At 43.6% G+C, this 18,611-nt stretch overlaps 1 protein-coding gene across 1 annotated transcript in view; it reads left to right on the forward strand.

Annotated features, from left to right (window-relative positions):
* Positions 1-15,243, forward strand: part of ALKAL1 (ALK and LTK ligand 1) — a 617,709-nt gene extending 602,466 nt beyond the window's left edge. The window contains exon 6 of the mRNA XM_078685663.1: positions 14,646-15,243. The gene's annotated coding sequence lies outside the window, so the exon portion shown is untranslated. The remainder of the gene's footprint in view (positions 1-14,645) is intronic.
* The last annotated feature ends 3,368 nt before the right edge of the window (positions 15,244-18,611 follow it).

An 18,611-nucleotide genomic window follows, 5' to 3' on the forward strand; every position in this document is an offset into this window, starting at 1 on the left:
TATTATAATGACATTCTTGTTGTTTTCAGTGTTAGGTGGGTTGGACCTATGCTTAAATGTTTCAATCGGTTTGCATAATTGATAGCTTCAGACAGCCTTCCGTCTCAGGGAGCCTTCTGAAACAATCAACGTCCGGGGTAATCTACTCAGGACAGGTAAAGCTACTGCTTCTGTTTTTAACAGGCACTTGAAACCAGTTTTAAGTGAACCACCATCTGATCCACAATATATTTTCCCTTACCTCTAGCTATAGACCTAACAACTTCTGATAGTTTATCTGTCCTGTCTGACCAAGCTGAGAATGATTGACAGAGGGGATGTGAGCATTGCTCATTTGTGTTTAGTCCTCAGCCGTGGAAAGAGATAGTTCATCCCAATACCTCCTTCCCAAGATATGATTTGTTTGACTCCTACCCCACAGTTCTTTAGAGCCAGTATTAATTGGGTTGCCCCTTCTATATCTGATGTTTACCATATAAAATGAATAAGCTGGATCATAGCAAGAGTAGGGGCTAAACTAAACCTGAATAAATTGGTCTAATATATCAACCTATTATTATTATTATTATTATTATTATTATTAATCAATTCTTGTTGAGCGCATGGCTACCCGTAGGCATCCCAGCACTGTCAAGCAACGGACTAGGCAAGGAGATATGGTGAATGTTCTGGAAAAGCCATGTTTTTAGTTGTTTCCTGAACGTTAGATGGTCAGGATTAGATCTGAGCTTGGTTGGGAGAGAGTTCCATAAGATGGATGCATTATATGAGAACATACGTCCGCCTGCTCTTGCTCTCTTTGTTTTGGGTGTCTTGGATTGGAAAAGGTTGGCGGATCTAAGGGTACGTGAAGGTCGGTGAAAGGTAAGGAGGGCTTGACTTATTTTTGGGCCTGTGTTCCAGAGAGTTTTGTGGGCAATGCATAGTGCTTTGAATTTGACACGTTCTGCTATGGGCAGCCAGTGTAGAGCTATTAATGCTGGTTTCGCTGATTGTTTTCCTGGAATATTGCGAAGTAGTCTGGGGCTGCGTTTTGCACTATCTGGAGCTTCCTGATCGTGGTTTTAGGGGTTCCTAGGTAGAGTGAATTACAATAGTCCAGCCGGGGGGAGAATCAGAGATTGTACCATGGTTCTGCGCACAGTGTCCGGGAGAAGTGGTAAAATCTTTCTAAGTTGTTTTAGGAAGCCAAAACATGCAGCTGCTGCTAGGACTGCTTGGTGGTGAGCTGTCTAGCCAGATTCCCAAGCTTTTAATCTTCTCTTTGGGCTGGGGAGGGGAACCGAGGCGGCTAGGCAAACTTATGTTAGTGTGTGACTCGGCCTTATTTCCGAGGATCATTAGCTCCGTTTTGTCCCCATTGAGTTTGAGGAACGATTGCTCCATCCAGGTGGCTACCTGTTCCAGGCATGACTTAAGGTCGATGGGGTTTTCTTTAGGGTGTTCTAGGGCTACTACAAGTTGGGTGTCGTCTGCATAGGTCACAATAGTGATACCAGACGGCTGTTCTATCTCGGCCAGTGGTCTCATGTACAACCTATCCGATATTGTGTTACAACAAGAAAATTGGGCCATAAAAGATATTTATTTTGAGGGTTTTACCTGTTAAACACACCCAGTGCTCCCTTTGGACTCTGGCCGGGCTAGGCTGGACCAGTTTGTTTCAAGGCAATGCTTGATTGTTGCATCAAGCTGATCTCCATAGATAGTGGGAATTTTCAGGTAATCTAACAAGTGTGGTGAAATGATTTTAGGTTGGTTATAATTAATTCCTATAATGTTGATCTATAGAACAGCTTTATCAGTGAAATACCCCTTTGATTTTAATGAGATCATGGATGACGTTCAGCCTTGGGACAAAAGGGGAGTTATGTTATACAATTGTCTGCTATCCTTTGGCTTTTTTAAGGCCATAGAGTCAATTGTTTTTTTGCAAACCAATATAGTAACCTTTACCTGAAGAGTTCGTAGTCAGCCATTGATTGCATCTTTGTTAGAAGAAGCCTGACTAACTGCTTATTGGGGGGAGTACAAGTGAGTGCTTTTAGCTATCATAATCCTCTTATCATCTAGCTTGCTACTCCCATAGTCAGATGAAACTAGTCAGTGAATGTATTAGCCCCACTTCCTTCATTGAGCATTTCGAAAAATTGAGGGGTAAATCAAGGGTCTTATTCCTGAACCGAGAGAGAGAGAGTGGGTACCTTGTTTGATGTGTCTTGTAGAAAAGCGATAGCCAGGTTATGAAATGCATGGAAGTCTACCCTTAGGAATAGTGATGAAATAGCATCGTGCAGAAGGGAATATAAAGCAGCTATGAAAAAACAAGAGGGGAGAAGTTGGTAAGCAACTGTATATTAAAAGATTCCTAGGCATTTGGCAGGTACTAAATCCCCCCAAAAATCTTAAAAACACATAAGAAGGCAGCACTGGGATTGAATATCAGACCTGAAGAATGGTTAACTCACTTTAAAAGGATCTACTGCTCCTCTGATAGTGTTAATACCCTTTTTGAGTTTGAGCTGCCTACACTTTTCGAAATAATATTACCCTTACTTTGAAAGAGGTGAAGATTGCATTTATCACAAGCATTTGCAATGCAACGTCTCACATTTACGCAAGTTTCAGCTATTGGCATTGTAAATGACAATGCCTTTTATTTATCTTTTGGTTTTTGAAAAATAAATAAAACACATTGGTATTTACAATACATATAGCTTAAATTCGCGGAAATGCGAGACCTATTGCATTGGAAATGATTGTGTTCTTTAAACTGCTGCTTTAATTATGCTGATTGACCTGACCTGCCTTTCCCCTCAGTGCTGGCTCTGGTAGCAGACATTGTGACCTAAGAGCGCAACTGTAGTAAGTTATTAAAGTTGAGTTCTGATGTTATTTCTTTAAAATCAGTGAGTGGGTATGTATTAAGTCTCCTATTATAAAGAAATTAAAGATGGGTTTTTATACAGGGTTTTCAGAATCCCATATATTATAATCAACTGAATTAAACACACAAAGTTTTTATGCAGCGCACACATCCTATATTGACATATACATAAGCGAAAGCGAAGAAAAGGAAGGCTCAGTGAAATAAAATATTTGTCAAGGGTCACACAATTTGGTTTCTTTCAATGGGCTCAACCTCAACACACGCTCGATCTCTTCCTCCTTGAGTCTCAAAAAGTGGATATGTATGCCCCATTGTGCAGCCACCAGAGTCCAAAATTCTATTTTATACACAGTGGTGCTACCATCACACTCAGCAGGGGCGGCTCTAGGCTCTTGGCGGCCCTGGGCAGGGAGCGGAGGTAGGGGGCCCGGAAGAGGGGGTCCGGGCAGGGTGGAGCGCAGAGGCCAGTGAAGAGGGGGGGTCAATCAATCAATCAATCACTGCATTTATATAGCGCGCTACTCACCCGGGAGGGTCTCAAGGCGCTGGGGGAAGGGGTGTGTTACTGCTTGAACAGCCAGGTCTTGAGTTGCTTCCTGAAGGAGAGATGGTCTTGGGTGCGTCGAAGGTGAGTGGGGAGGGAGTTCCAAGTCTTGGCTGCCAGGTAGGAGAAGGATCTTCCTCCGGCGGTGGTTCTGCGGATGCGAGGTACGGTGGCGAGTGCGTGGCTGGTAGATCGTAGCTGGCGCGTGGGCGTGTAGAAGGTCATTCGGTTGTTGAGGTACTTGGGTCCCAGGTCGTGTAGGGCCTTGTGTGCGTGGGTGAGGAGTCTGAACGTGATTCTCTTGCTGACGGGGAGCCAGTGCAGTTCTCTCAGGTATCCGGTGATGTGGCTGTGTCGGGGGATGTCCAGGATGAGTCGTGCGGAGGCGTTCTGGATTCGTTGGAGTCTTCTCTGGAGTTTGGCTGTAGTTCCGGTGTAGAGGGCGTTCCCGTAGTCCAGTCGGCTGGTGACGAGTGCCTGGGTGACGGTCTTCCTGGTTTCAGTGGGGATCCATCTGAAGATCTTACGGAGCATGCGCAGGGTGTTGAAGTACGACGAGGAGACGGCGTTGACTTGTCTGGTCATGGAGAGGGAGGAGTCCAGGATGAAGCCCAGGTTGCGTGCATGGTCTGTAGGTTTGGGGGCGGTGCCCAGGGCCGGGGGCCACCAGGAGTCGTCCCAGGCGGAGGGTGATGATCCCAGGATGAGGACTTCCGTCTTGTCTGAGTTCAGTTTGAGACGGCTGTTTCTCATCCAGTCGGCGACGTCATTCATCCCTTCGTGTAGGTGTGCTCTGGCGGTGGTGGGATCGTTGGTGAGGGAGAGGATCAGCTGGGTGTTGTCGGCGTAAGGTCAGGGTGTTTGGAAGTGGAACAGAGCCGGAGGCCACCAAATCCCTGCCAGGGGCCGCCACGCAAATATGTATCCTTCCTCAGAGGATTATTATATTAAGTATATACATTGGCGTGGTGGCCCCTGGGGTTTGGTGGCCCTGTGCAGGTGCACAGCTTGCACATGCCTAAGGCCGCCCCTGCACTCAGAAAAATCAACACATAACATTTAGTAAGTGTGTGCCTTCACTGAGTTAGAGAAGCAGCCTGTCTTCCTAGTATGACTAGGGCACACATAAATCACCCTCCAAAAGTTGCATGCTGGTGTGACTTTATGTCCAAAAATAATAGAAGCACTAAAGGGCATGAGCACAAAGCTTTCTCGTAGCAATGCTGGATGTTGCACAACTAGTGCCTTGTTTCTTAGTAACCTATACATGAGGGGAGTTACTTAAGAGTGACAGACCTTTGCTTTACACAGCCAGTGCCCTATAAACACCAGCCTACCACAGAGCAGTGTAAACAGTGTTGTAAAACTGCATCACCTATGACAGCCGCGCGCTTTCATGTAACCGAGTCGCTCCCGTAGTAGAAGTGTTTTTTTGGTGTTTTTGGCAAGTGAACCGTTGCCTTCCGGTCACGGACCGACACCAGCAGCCAAAGAGTTAAATAAAAAAAAGAAGCAGTAAAATCGATCGCTAGAGCCAAAATAAGAGGATTTAAAAAATGCAACAGCTTTGTGGCGGGAAAAGGGCTAGATAGCTGGCACGGGCTCCGGGTGACATCATTTTAACTGTAAGCGTTTAGTAACTAGAGAAGCGGCACAGCCTTGCAGTCCACCGGTGGCCTGACACAGAATGTGAAATGTACAAAACCCTTCATACCAAGGGGACAGCTCATCAGCGCATTCCCGCAATCTCACCGAAAGCCCAGCGCCAAATCGGCTCAGTCACGCGTTCCACTGCGAGGAGACCTCAGGCGACTTAGAGCCCTAATTTGTAAAGAAATAATTCTGAGCCCTCCAGGGCTGGGTGTCTGCTGGGTGCCCTGGGACACCTGCTAGCCTCTCCGGGCGGATGGATAGATAAAAGGTGCGGGGACTGACGGACATATTGGGTGAATCACCGAGCACAGGTCACGATGATAAGCTGTCCGGAAGCAAAACACTGCATGGTCTCTTTCACTGTGCCAATGTATGATATCACTTCTAAGGATGAAGCCTGACGCAGCAGCATTACTTGTTTACTGGTCACTGTTTTTCTTGGCAGCGATACTCATTTTTGTAGTTCCAATCACGGCATTCAGAGGTTTCTGAGTTAACTTCGCCGGGAAGAAATGTTTTACAACTGAGAAACAGTAATGGCTGAAACTTGGTAAACGGAAGCAAACAGATGAGAAGCGGAGGAGCGAGGGGAGAAGAAAGACGAGCACGGCCCACAACCGAGTACTCGTGCATGCAGAGCGTTTGCCTTCGGGAGCGATCTGCAAGGTGCGATAATTGCAAACAGATGGTGCCGCTGCTCGCTCCCGCAAGGCAAACGCTCTGTATGCACGAGTACTCATTGGAAACAGTGCAAAACAGGCAGGAGTTTCCCAAAAAGTACAGAGCGATGGCAAGAAGTCCCTTTAAGTAGCGTTAGTGCGCTGCGTACGCAAGACCTAAAAAGCACCTCCAAAATAGCCAGAGGCTCTGCCAAGGTCCCGATTGTCCTTTACAAAGACAATCTGGAGTACTGGGCACCCCTTCTAACAAATAGTATGAATGCAGCCTAGAAGATCAGATTCCCCCAGTCCTGATGATCAGCAATTATTATACCAGTATTTGAAAAAGGGGATTTGCCAGGATCCTGATTGTCACTGTCCTATATCATCATTAGATTACATGGTATAAATAATTGTTGGAGTTATCCTTGAATGGCTATTGTTCTGGACCGCAGAGGTCAATATTCTGTCCCAGATTTGGTGTGCGTTTTGGAGAGGCCTGGCAATACTGGAACAATGTCTCAACTTGCACTTGCTGATAAATAAATATATTGTTACTAAGTGCAGTCCACTATATTTAGCCTTTATGAATCTTTATTGCTCACTTTTGATCGTGCTAACAAGTTAAAGGTGTGGAAACTCTTGCTTGCAACGGGCCTGGATTGCAGGCTGGTGGATTTTTTGCACACCTTCCATCTTGATCTTTTTGTCTTTGTAAGATGTGGGGAAGGTGGGCACTGCACGTATCTTTTCTCACTGTGGTGAGTCATTATCAAGGGCTGTGTACTAGCCTCTATCTTGTCCTTGCTATGTATTAATGGCATTGATGTAGCAATAGTTAAGAAAGGGCAGGAATTGCAGTAGTTAAAAATTAGCCTGTTACTGTACTTCTGTATGCCTACAATGCTGTCCTATTAGCCAGAACTAATATTGGTCTCAAAATTCTCCTCAATGCTTTAGTAAATTTCATAGAGCAACTGAATTTGGAGGCCACTTTCTCTAAAACATTCATTACAGCTTGCTGGCCAAAAAACTTGAAGACACACTGTTTAGCCAGGGATAGAACAACAGTAAGGACAAATCATTTCCCCTATTTGGGGGTTACCTTTGATAAACCAAGCTCTTGGGTTCCATGTGTCTGTAATGGGAAAACTGGTTTTATTTAAGCCATAGGGCCAATTTGTAATTTAGTTTTGACTATAGGAAAACATCCCATTAGCTCACTCTAATATATGAATGCAAATGCATCCAAATTTTGACCTATGGGGTGAGCATTTGCAGTTATATGTATGAGAGTATTTAAAAAAGTAGAGGAGAACATGGGCAGTAGGTGTATCTCAGGTATCCCAGGTCCACCTTTCATTATGCAATACATCAAGAGTCAGATTTGAAATATGTTGAGAACCATTTCAAACTAGCACCACTATTACTATATGTATCCTTCCTCAGAGGATTATTATATTAAGTATATACATTGGCGTGGTGGCCCCTGGGGTTTGGTGGCCCTTTGCAGGTGCACAGCTTGCACATGCCTAAGGCCGCCCCTGCACTCAGAAAAATCAACACATAACATTTAGTAAGTGTGTGCCTTCACTGAGTTAGAGAAGCAGCCTGTCTTCCTAGTATGACTAGGGCACACATAAATCACCCTCCAAAAGTTGCATGCTGGTGTGACTTTATGTCCAAAAATAATAGAAGCACTAAAGGGCATGAGCACAAAGCTTTCTCGTAGCAATGCTGGATGTTGCACAACTAGTGCCTTGTTTCTTAGTAACCTATACATGAGGGGAGTTACTTAAGAGTGACAGACCTTTGCTTTACACAGCCAGTGCCCTATAAACACCAGCCTACCACAGAGCAGTGTAAACAGTGTTGTAAAACTGCATCACCTATGACAGCCGCGCGCTTTCATGTAACCGAGTCGCTCCCGTAGTAGAAGTGTTTTTTTGGTGTTTTTGGCAAGTGAACCGTTGCCTTCCGGTCACGGACCGACACCAGCAGCCAAAGAGTTAAATAAAAAAAAGAAGCAGTAAAATCGATCGCTAGAGCCAAAATAAGAGGATTTAAAAAATGCAACAGCTTTGTGGCGGGAAAAGGGCTAGATAGCTGGCACGGGCTCCGGGTGACATCATTTTAACTGTAAGCGTTTAGTAACTAGAGAAGCGGCACAGCCTTGCAGTCCACCGGTGGCCTGACACAGAATGTGAAATGTACAAAACCCTTCATACCAAGGGGACAGCTCATCAGCGCATTCCCGCAATCTCACCGAAAGCCCAGCGCCAAATCGGCTCAGTCACGCGTTCCACTGCGAGGAGACCTCAGGCGACTTAGAGCCCTAATTTGTAAAGAAATAATTCTGAGCCCTCCAGGGCTGGGTGTCTGCTGGGTGCCCTGGGACACCTGCTAGCCTCTCCGGGCGGATGGATAGATAAAAGGTGCGGGGACTGACGGACATATTGGGTGAATCACCGAGCACAGGTCACGATGATAAGCTGTCCGGAAGCAAAACACTGCATGGTCTCTTTCACTGTGCCAATGTATGATATCACTTCTAAGGATGAAGCCTGACGCAGCAGCATTACTTGTTTACTGGTCACTGTTTTTCTTGGCAGCGATACTCATTTTTGTAGTTCCAATCACGGCATTCAGAGGTTTCTGAGTTAACTTCGCCGGGAAGAAATGTTTTACAACTGAGAAACAGTAATGGCTGAAACTTGGTAAACGGAAGCAAACAGATGAGAAGCGGAGGAGCGAGGGGAGAAGAAAGACGAGCACGGCCCACAACCGAGTACTCGTGCATGCAGAGCGTTTGCCTTCGGGAGCGATCTGCAAGGTGCGATAATTGCAAACAGATGGTGCCGCTGCTCGCTCCCGCAAGGCAAACGCTCTGTATGCACGAGTACTCATTGGAAACAGTGCAAAACAGGCAGGAGTTTCCCAAAAAGTACAGAGCGATGGCAAGAAGTCCCTTTAAGTAGCGTTAGTGCGCTGCGTACGCAAGACCTAAAAAGCACCTCCAAAATAGCCAGAGGCTCTGCCAAGGTCCCGATTGTCCTTTACAAAGACAATCTGGAGTACTGGGCACCCCTTCTAACAAATAGTATGAATGCAGCCTAGAAGATCAGATTCCCCCAGTCCTGATGATCAGCAATTATTATACCAGTATTTGAAAAAGGGGATTTGCCAGGATCCTGATTGTCACTGTCCTATATCATCATTAGATTACATGGTATAAATAATTGTTGGAGTTATCCTTGAATGGCTATTGTTCTGGACCGCAGAGGTCAATATTCTGTCCCAGATTTGGTGTGCGTTTTGGAGAGGCCTGGCAATACTGGAACAATGTCTCAACTTGCACTTGCTGATAAATAAATATATTGTTACTAAGTGCAGTCCACTATATTTAGCCTTTATGAATCTTTATTGCTCACTTTTGATCGTGCTAACAAGTTAAAGGTGTGGAAACTCTTGCTTGCAACGGGCCTGGATTGCAGGCTGGTGGATTTTTTGCACACCTTCCATCTTGATCTTTTTGTCTTTGTAAGATGTGGGGAAGGTGGGCACTGCACGTATCTTTTCTCACTGTGGTGAGTCATTATCAAGGGCTGTGTACTAGCCTCTATCTTGTCCTTGCTATGTATTAATGGCATTGATGTAGCAATAGTTAAGAAAGGGCAGGAATTGCAGTAGTTAAAAATTAGCCTGTTACTGTACTTCTGTATGCCTACAATGCTGTCCTATTAGCCAGAACTAATATTGGTCTCAAAATTCTCCTCAATGCTTTAGTAAATTTCATAGAGCAACTGAATTTGGAGGCCACTTTCTCTAAAACATTCATTACAGCTTGCTGGCCAAAAAACTTGAAGACACACTGTTTAGCCAGGGATAGAACAACAGTAAGGACAAATCATTTCCCCTATTTGGGGGTTACCTTTGATAAACCAAGCTCTTGGGTTCCATGTGTCTGTAATGGGAAAACTGGTTTTATTTAAGCCATAGGGCCAATTTGTAATTTAGTTTTGACTATAGGAAAACATCCCATTAGCTCACTCTAATATATGAATGCAAATGCATCCAAATTTTGACCTATGGGGTGAGCATTTGCAGTTATATGTATGAGAGTATTTAAAAAAGTAGAGGAGAACATGGGCAGTAGGTGTATCTCAGGTATCCCAGGTCCACCTTTCATTATGCAATACATCAAGAGTCAGATTTGAAATATGTTGAGAACCATTTCAAACTAGCACCACTATTACTATATGTATCCTTCCTCAGAGGATTATTATATTAAGTATATACATTGGCGTGGTGGCCCCTGGGGTTTGGTGGCCCTTTGCAGGTGCACAGCTTGCACATGCCTAAGGCCGCCCCTGCACTCAGAAAAATCAACACATAACATTTAGTAAGTGTGTGCCTTCACTGAGTTAGAGAAGCAGCCTGTCTTCCTAGTATGACTAGGGCACACATAAATCACCCTCCAAAAGTTGCATGCTGGTGTGACTTTATGTCCAAAAATAATAGAAGCACTAAAGGGCATGAGCACAAAGCTTTCTCGTAGCAATGCTGGATGTTGCACAACTAGTGCCTTGTTTCTTAGTAACCTATACATGAGGGGAGTTACTTAAGAGTGACAGACCTTTGCTTTACACAGCCAGTGCCCTATAAACACCAGCCTACCACAGAGCAGTGTAAACAGTGTTGTAAAACTGCATCGCCTATGACAGCCGCGCGCTTTCAGGTAACCGAGTCGCTCCCGTAGTAGAAGTGTTTTTTTGGTGTTTTTGGCAAGTGAACCGTTGCCTTCCGGTCACGGACCGACACCAGCAGCCAAAGAGTTAAATAAAAAAAAGAAGCAGTAAAATCGATCGCTAGAGCCAAAATAAGAGGATTTAAAAAATGCAACAGCTTTGTGGCGGGAAAAGGGCTAGATAGCTGGCGCGGGCTCCGGGTGACATCATTTTAACTGTAAGCGTTTAGTAACTAGAGAAGCGGCACAGCCTTGCAGTCCACCGGTGGCCTGACACAGAATGTGAAATGTACAAAACCCTTCATACCAAGGGGACAGCTCATCAGCGCATTCCCGCAATCTCACCGAAAGCCCAGCGCCAAATCGGCTCAGTCACGCGTTCCACTGCGAGGAGACCTCAGGCGACTTAGAGCCCTAATTTGTAAAGAAATAATTCTGAGCCCTCCAGGGCTGGGTGTCTGCTGGGTGCCCTGGGACACCTGCTAGCCTCTCCGGGCAGATGGATAGATAAAAGGTGCGGGGACTGACGGACATATTGGGTGAATCACCGAGCACAGGTCACGATGATAAGCTGTCCGGAAGCAAAACACTGCATGGTCTCTGTCACTGTGCCAATGTATGATATCACTTCTAAGGATGAAGCCTGACGCAGCAGCATTACTTGTTTACTGGTCACTGTTTTTCTTGGCAGCGATACTCATTTTTGTAGTTCCAATCACGGCATTCAGAGGTTTCTGAGTTAACTTCGCCGGGAAGAAATGTTTTACAACTGAGAAACAGTAATGGCTGAAACTTGGTAAACGGAAGCAAACAGATGAGAAGCGGAGGAGCGAGGGGAGAAGAAAGACGAGCACGGCCCACGACCGAGTACTCGTGCATGCAGAGCGTTTGCCTTCGGGAGCGATCTGCAAGGTGCGATAATTGCAAACAGATGGTGCCGCTGCTCGCTCCCGCAAGGCAAACGCTCTGTATGCACGAGTACTCATTGGAAACAGTGCAAAACAGGCAGGAGTTTCCCAAAAAGTACAGAGCGATGGCAAGAAGTCCCTTTAAGTAGCGTTAGTGCGCTGCGTACGCGAGACCTAGAAAGCACCTCCAAAATAGCCAGAGGCTCTGCCAAGGTCCCGATTGTCCTTTACAAAGACAATCTGGAGTACTGGGCACCCCTTCTAACAAATAGTATGAATGCAGCCTAGAAGATCAGATTCCCCCAGTCCTGATGATCAGCAATTATTATACCAGTATTTGAAAAAGGGGATTTGCCAGGATCCTGATTGTCACTGTCCTATATCATCATTAGATTACATGGTATAAATAATTGTTGGAGTTATCCTTGAATGGCTATTGTTCTGGACCGCAGAGGTCAATATTCTGTCCCAGATTTGGTGTGCGTTTTGGAGAGGCCTGGCAATACTGGAACAATGTCTCAACTTGCACTTGCTGATAAATAAATATATTGTTACTAAGTGCAGTCCACTATATTTAGCCTTTATGAATCTTTATTGCTCACTTTTGATCGTGCTAACAAGTTAAAGGTGTGGAAACTCTTGCTTGCAACGGGCCTGGATTGCAGGCTGGTGGATTTTTTGCACACCTTCCATCTTGATCTTTTTGTCTTTGTAAGATGTGGGGAAGGTGGGCACTGCACGTATCTTTTCTCACTGTGGTGAGTCATTATCAAGGGCTGTGTACTAGCCTCTATCTTGTCCTTGCTATGTATTAATGGCATTGATGTAGCAATAGTTAAGAAAGGGCAGGAATTGCAGTAGTTAAAAATTAGCCTGTTACTGTACTTCTGTATGCCTACAATGCTGTCCTATTAGCCAGAACTAATATTGGTCTCAAAATTCTCCTCAATGCTTTAGTAAATTTCATAGAGCAACTGAATTTGGAGGCCACTTTCTCTAAAACATTCATTACAGCTTGCTGGCCAAAAAACTTGAAGACACACTGTTTAGCCAGGGATAGAACAACAGTAAGGACAAATCATTTCCCCTATTTGGGGGTTACCTTTGATAAACCAAGCTCTTGGGTTCCATGTGTCTGTAATGGGAAAACTGGTTTTATTTAAGCCATAGGGCCAATTTGTAATTTAGTTTTGACTATAGGAAAACATCCCATTAGCTCACTCTAATATATGAATGCAAATGCATCCAAATTTTGACCTATGGGGTGAGCATTTGCAGTTATATGTATGAGAGTATTTAAAAAAGTAGAGGAGAACATGGGCAGTAGGTGTATCTCAGGTATCCCAGGTCCACCTTTCATTATGCAATACATCAAGAGTCAGATTTGAAATATGTTGAGAACCATTTCAAACTAGCACCACTATTACTTTAGTCATCAACTTTGGTATAATTATCACGCCTCTTTCAACAAAGATGTAATTGAGCACTGTCATCCTGAGGACAAAATCCCCTGGCTTAAATACATTAGGGATACCACATTTAGTATTGGAAGACTTTCTATAGATCTTATGCCGCATGACTTAACGAAATAGAATAAAGGGTGGATTACAAAGACTATTTTAGTCGCAAGGGAAAAGGCAGAGCTAATGAAATCTCCCATAGAAGATTATCTCTTCAGTCAAACTTCCTTTGATTTGGAGTCTTATCTAGACCAGGTTCTACATTTCCAGGATCCAAAGCTCCTGAACAACTTTAGATGGGGCTCCATCTAGTGGAAACTCTGCTTGCCTTTGGGACAGTATGAAACAGCAGGCGAATGTAGGGGGCATATTAGCAAGGAATTGCGATATTTATCGCAAAACACGCTTAGCGCGTTTATTGTTATCGCTGCCTTTCGCTGTATATGTTAGTGGAGAAAACATGCTATTAGCAACGTTTATCTCCATTGTGCTAATATATCCAGTGATAGCGGCAAAATGCCTGAATATCGCTGGAAATCCAGCGATATTCATGCATTAACGTCAATGGGGACTTAACCTGACAATCCACCTAGCATTGAAGAAACAGGTAAGTCATGTTTTTACCAGGCGTTAGATTATAGCGATAATCGCACCTAGGGCAATTTTTTTTTCCGCTTTGCCTGCCTTGCTAATAGGCGATAGCTGTATTAGCGACTGCTTTCAGTCGCTAACAGTTTGGGTACGCACACTTTGCGTGTCATTGGCGATAAATATCCCTGACATGCAAAGCGGGCGGCAAACCGCTCGCTATCGCTTGAAAGCTGTCGCTAACTACTGTATCTGTCTATATAATGCAAATGATTCTTTCCCATTCTTAAGGGATGTCAATTTAAGAGGCACAGACTCGCATAAAATTTTCTGTAAATGTTAAACTGTCCTGAGATCTATTGAAGAGTGGGCTTCTTTATAAAACCTACCATTCGAGATCGCAATTCGTTAATCTTTTGAGTATAGGTCCTGACGCTGTGCCCTTGAGAGGCCGTTTTTTTAAAATTCCTGATGTCTTCACATGCTTAAATTTGGGGTAATTGTGTTTTGATAATGTTTTTAACATCACTCTCATACAATTTAAATCTGTGCAACATTGCAATTTTGAAGCCGATGCACTGGATTGTTTATTATTTGATCTAATATATTTTTCGTTTATGATTTTTTTTCAAATAATCGAGCGAAGAAAATTAAAATTATACAACAAATCTGTAAGCTATGTCTCTTTTTTGTTTATCTCTCAAACTTAATTGCATATTATGTAAGAAAAAAGCATTGCTTGAGCTGTCCCCAGATTTACAGACTCCTAGGAGCAAGATATTTTTCAGGGAGTGACATTAGTGCAGTTCACCAAATCTTCAAATGAGGAATGCAGAATATCTAAGGAAAATAGAAGCCCATGTTCTGGTGTTAACATGGGCTTCTATTGGAATTCTCTAAGGCATATTATCAAGCCCATTATCGCCGTTTTAGCGGCAGTTTCCTGCCGCTAAAGTGGAGATAATTTTGACGCCGTTCCTTGATAATATGCCCCGGTGCTCCGGCACGACTTGTAACCCTGGTTTGGCTGCTAACTTTGGCTCTCGGCCGAATTACCATTTCCATAAAGTTGTAATGTGTGAATAAGCCAGGTGAAGGTTAAGTAGCGCCTGAAAACTAGCAAATCAAAATAAAAGTAGTCTATTTTGTCATCATTTTGAAATTGGGAAAATAAAGTTGTTTTTTTTCTTTTTCAGATCTTACCTACATGAACTAGGACCCCGACTTGCCGAGAAAGTGCCTTTGAAATCCTCCCCAAGAAAACAATCGACATGTACCATTTCTTTTATTAAGAGATGCATTTTATTTTCATGTGCAGTTTGTTGAACATTCGACACGTACGTGAATGATTTGTTTTACTTTGTAAATTTGCTGCACATGGTACAAGTACATCCATTATTTATTTAAATACAATGTTTATAATAATTACTAAAAAGATACCTATTAAATGTTATTACCCTATGCAGGGAGTTGTTTGTTCTTGCTGTTAATTCTCATTTGCATTGTTCTTTTACTGTGTTGCTCAGGCCCATACATCCATTATTTGCACTATCTTGCAAGGCAAACGAATATGGAACTGAACTTTTCAGAATGAGCTACCTGTGACGTATTTTATTTTCACTTGAAAATATGTGTTTTGTACAGTAGGAAAAACACTCAAACATACATTGTTTTTGGAACATCATCAGTTACATGAAGATTGGCACTTATGGAAAGAATTGCAAATAATGTAAATACTTTAAAGACTGGAAAACTGCAATGCAGTTTTGGTGGAATAAAGACTATAAAACAAGATGTCTATGATTATTTCAATGATGGATTATGCTATGAGCTCCTCCTGCGTTTGCCTTTTAAGCGGTTCTGTTTATAATAAGATTAACATCTTTGTGATTGGCTATTGCGGTCCGTTTTGGCTTTACAAGCCAACATAAGGCCCCCGAATTCACATTACCAAAGCTTGAAAAATAACACCTTGTCAGCAATATATAGCATAAGATGATGTAGAATGAAGATCTCTGCCTCTTTTGATCTTAAGTTTCATCTGAGGGAAGCTCGGCAGATTTTTGTCCTGCCTTCTTAGGTCTCTGGAGAGGCAGGAGAGAGAGATACAGCTGCAGGAACGATTTAAGGTGCCAGGCCGTTAATGAACTTGTGTACCCAAAACATTGCCGGACTGGGAACCCAAAGCAGCCCTGGCAATTTTTAGGTCGAGCATTCGAGACCTCTTGTATATAATTTAGTATATACTTATATACTTTAGTATATATTTATAGGTGTATGTACTTTGTGGGCTTTGGAAATCAGCCCTAGGACTTGTCTGCTTCCGCTTAGGGACTTTAAATTTTCTGTTCAACTGCCTCTATTCGACTTTCTTGAAAGAAAACGACCAGCAGAGGTCAGTAAAATACCAGAATCACTTTAGCATCCTCTGGATTCCAGTCCATAGAAACTGTCTTCCACGAGCACCCGTAGACAATAATATTTTTTTCAAATCTTGTATTTTCAGTGATATGACCACCGAAGGCCCTGATTTTATATTAAAAACAGAGGTTTGGACTATATAATTTCCTGCTGAAAGTCAATATGTCTCTCCATGTGTTCCTATACCTGGCGTGTCATGCAGTTTGGTGCATACTTTCCCTCCATGTTAAAGAACAGTAGATGTTTCATCACCCAAGCTAATGTATTGCATAGCTAAATACATATAAGGTTCCAAAGGTGAGACCGATTGCATCGCAATTGCTTGTTTTCAGACCGGCCCCCTCCCCTGGGAGAGGGGGGCAAATGTGAAGCATTGCCTCTTAACAAGACCGGCCCCCAGCACTGTTGCTGGGACCCGATATTGCAGCATTGCTGCAAAAATGGCCAGCCGCTGCAAAACAGGCATCCACCCTTACAGCTTCCTGGGGAAACGCCCAATGCCCATTATGGCCAGTCTGACCCTGACCCAAAGCCTCAGTTTAAACAAAAGAAAACTCTTCCATACAAATGGAGTCAGTGATTTCATCATTTCAGTTCAGAGTGGTGATAGTCTGGCACCTGGCACACTGAATGTGATTGAGGCATGTAGCCAGCAGACCTTGCTAAAGAAAGTTGCAGTAATCTAGTTTGTGTTGGTTGAGGTTCCTGGCACAAATGCCTTCTGTGTGTTGGTTATTGAGGGAAGAGATCTTTGGGCCTTATTCAGTGTCTGGTGGACAGGTCACTCCATCACAAACATCACATATATCTAAGCCACCTTATTAAAAGTGCTATAAGACGTAAAAGGGGGATGGGTTATCCATCCCATTTGTGATGGAGTAACCCACCCGACAAGCTCTAAATCAGGTCTTTAATTTGGCCACTTGATGAAAGCAGCAGCCTCCTGATTTTCCTTCCTGGATACAGTTTGGACTGGTGATATAAGGAGCTGAAACCACAGCTGCCAGAAAGAAAGCTATACCTGCTGCCACAATTTCAAATCATTACTATAATGGAAAGGCCCTGTCTACCATGATCCACACCTTGTGGGTATGTAGTATCAGATAAAGGGCAATTGCTGCAGGATGAAGAGTGCATCACAAGTTTATTCATTTAAAGCAAGCACTCTCTAAAGAAATGTCAGTCAGTGAATTCATTATTTCAATTCAGATGTGTGATCTCTCTTACCAAGACCTGTGATAGCCGGGCATTCTTGGCACACTGAATATGACTGATGTATGTTGCCAGCAGACCTGGGTAAAGATAGTTACACTGATCTAGTCTGACTTGGTTGAGGATCCTGCCACAAATGTCTTCTGTATATTGGTTAGTGAGGGCAGAGATCTATGGGCCTGATTCAGAGTCTGGAGGAGAGGTTGGTTACTCCCTCACAAACATTACAGATATCCTGGCCACCTTATTACAAGTGATATAGGATAGGTAAAGTCACTCTGGAAGTCCTGGGTTCAAAAGGTGCAGGTCCAGTTGTTCTCCCCCAGGCAAGAGGGCAGCATGTAGCAGGTCAGCACAGCAAGTCAGCAGTTCCTTCAGAGCAGCAGTCAAGCAGAGTCGCAGCCCTTTCATCAGCACAGCAGTCCTTCTTCCTGGCAGAGTATCCACAGGTTCAGAAGAGCACTGAAGAGTTGATGCCTGAGGTCCAATATTTATACCAGGTACCTTTTTGTCTGGAAGGTAGGAGAAGCTTCTAGAAATTCCATTTGAAATCCCCAGTCCTCCTGCCTTCCCTGCCCTGGCTCCAGACTAACTATAGGGGGCATGCAGCCCTTTGTGTGGAGGCAGAACACAGCCTATTCATGCGTAAGTCGGGCTATGTTCATCTCCTCCCTCCTATCCTGCTGGTGATGGACCATCCCCGCCTACTTAAGCTCCCTATTGTGTATAGTTGTCTAGGAGGAATACACAATGACAAACTGTCAGCTACACATAGTCATGTGCTACAGGTGCTAAATGACTACGAAACAAATTGTAAATTAAAATCCAACTTTACCATAAGCTTAGATTTGTCATTATAATTCCAAATACAACAAACATGAACTGTTTATCTGCTCCTGTTTTGAAATTACAGCTTTTTAAATATAATAAGGTAACTCAAATGCTATAATATTGGAAAGTTAGGCTTCGCAGCAGTGAAAACTGAATTTAAGAGTTTGTCACTAAAAGTACATGTAAAACTTAAAAGTAGACGTCCGACTGTTTAAATACACTGCACTCTGCCCTGTGGACTGTCCAAGTCCTACCCTAGGTGTAACTCACATGTATTATAAAGGAATATTTAAGCCTGGCAAATGGTTATCTTTGCCAGGTCAATATGGCAGTTGAAAACTGCACACACAGGCAACAATGGCAGGCCTGAGACATGTTTAGAGGGGTACTTAAGTTGGTGACACAATCAGTGCTGCAGGCCCACTAGTAGTGTTTAATTTACAGGCCCTGGACACTCGTATTACCACTTTACTAGTGACTTACAAGTAAATTACATTTGCCAATTGGGTATAAGCCAATTGTACCATGTTTAGGGAGAAAGCACAAGTACTTTAGTACTGGGTAGCAGTGGTAAAGTCCTGAGAACAGCTAAAATAAATTCAGCCAAAAGTAGAGGGTAAAGGCAACACGTTTGGAGGTGACACTGCAGAGAGGGCCAGGTCCAATAGTAGGGCATTAGTTATGTATCAAGGCTTGAG

This window comes from Lissotriton helveticus, chromosome 4_1 (genome assembly GCF_964261635.1).
Source record: "Lissotriton helveticus chromosome 4_1, aLisHel1.1, whole genome shotgun sequence".
Classification (NCBI taxonomy): domain Eukaryota; kingdom Metazoa; phylum Chordata; class Amphibia; order Caudata; family Salamandridae; genus Lissotriton; species Lissotriton helveticus.